The 1,574-nt window shown below is 32.4% G+C and overlaps 1 non-coding gene across 1 annotated transcript; it reads left to right on the top strand.

The window, feature by feature from the left end:
* The first annotated feature begins 1,108 nt into the window (after positions 1-1,108).
* On the top strand, positions 1,109-1,273 carry LOC150097718 (U1 spliceosomal RNA). Its single transcript, XR_016549751.1, has one exon. It is a non-coding gene; the product is annotated as a U1 spliceosomal RNA (small nuclear RNA).
* Positions 1,274-1,574: the final 301 nt, after the last annotated feature.

The raw sequence follows: 1,574 nt of genomic DNA, 5'->3' as shown, positions 1-1,574 counted from the left end.
ACTTTAGTGGAAGACTATTTAAGCTCGAATTTACTTCAGTTTATTGTAATTGGTCATCCAGATTATTAAAAGCAGAAAATCATTTATCGAAATTAACTTCATAAAATTTGCTTCATAAGAAATATGCAGAGAAGTTTAATCTTTATTTTTTTGACTTTGCATTCACGAAACATTTTTAAATCTAGCATATTTGCAACAACGTAAGTGGGATAAGGGCTCAATCTGTAATTTCCCACCTTTTGACCACAGAACTAGTGACCCTTTTAAAACTTTTATGGCACCCTTTTTCTCTAATGTTCAAAAAAGAAACGTAACATTGATTATTTCTTCAAAAATATTTAAAGTAATATATAAATAAGTTATATTTTTAGACAATTTAGTGCAGACCAATATACCGTAGTTTTCATAACTATAAAATTTTAATGTAACACTTGTGCTTGGTGTTTTATGAAGTTAATTCATAATCGAACTGTGGATAAATGTACTCTAAATTCTTCAACGGACAACAGTCCTTTTCTTTTAATATTTGTTATTACTAACACTCTTTCGAAAATTGAAATTCTTTGGCAAAAGCAGTTCAATGATAAATCATTGTATTTTATTTGTAAACTTCCATTTCTTAAATACTCTCAATATTTCACATTGAAATTGCTTTTACAAATCGTTTACTTTATATTCTTCATACAAAAAATTTGAGCTATGTCTGGATTTTTTTATTTAGAAAAAAATATCTCGCGGTAACTAATATGAGCATGAACTATGGTTGGGAACCATTGGGCTTGATTATAAAGTAACCCATTCTCGAGACAACATTTTCGAGTAAGTCTCCAGTAAACAACTTCCGGTGCTCACACACCGGAAGTCAACAATGTTACTCCCTACTGTATTTAGTGTAAGGTTTTTTTTCCGTTGTATTTAATTTAGTACTCATTCAGTATAATATGACATTAGCTTAAGAATTCATATTAAAGTGTATTTTTCATAATAATACAAGAAATGTTTTTTAGATATCTTAAGACAAGTAAGAACTATTCTGTTTTTCCTGAAGGACACCTTTTTGTTATATCTATAGCAATAATAGTAGTGACTGCTCGAGAAATTGGGGAGCATACTTACCTGGCGCTGGGGAGGCCTTGATCATTAAGGAGGCTCCCCCAGGGAGAGGCTGGCCCATAGCACACACGGGTTGGCTGACCCCTGCCACTTTCCCAAACTGGGATAGATGGAGCGTGGAATTTTTGGTAGTTAGGGACTGCGTTCGCGCTCTCCCTTTTTTTTTTTTTAATCAAAAATTAGTCAAGTAAAATTAGTCAAGTAATATTAAGACCAAACGGTTGGTTTGGTGAAGGATTTAGTGGCCCCATGACAGATGGTCATATTACAGTACATGCCTTACGTGCAGTTCGCAAGGTTATTAATATTAATTTTTAAATATATAGTGTAATAGCATAGACAGGTATAGAAACGACTGTGTGTTTATAATATAAGCGTAAAAAGTTTATAGACATGCAAGTGTAAAGAAGTTCAAACAACTGCGATCCACAAAACAAATTTTATATCTCGACCCAACAATC

Source organism: Typopeltis vanoorti, chromosome 17 (assembly GCF_054136105.1).
Source record: "Typopeltis vanoorti isolate ZY-2024b chromosome 17, IOZ_Tvanoo_1.0, whole genome shotgun sequence".
Classification (NCBI taxonomy): Eukaryota; Metazoa; Arthropoda; class Arachnida; order Uropygi; family Thelyphonidae; genus Typopeltis; species Typopeltis vanoorti.
Note: the sequence above shows the minus strand (reverse complement) of the source record. Positions and strands in the feature narration are given on the sequence as shown.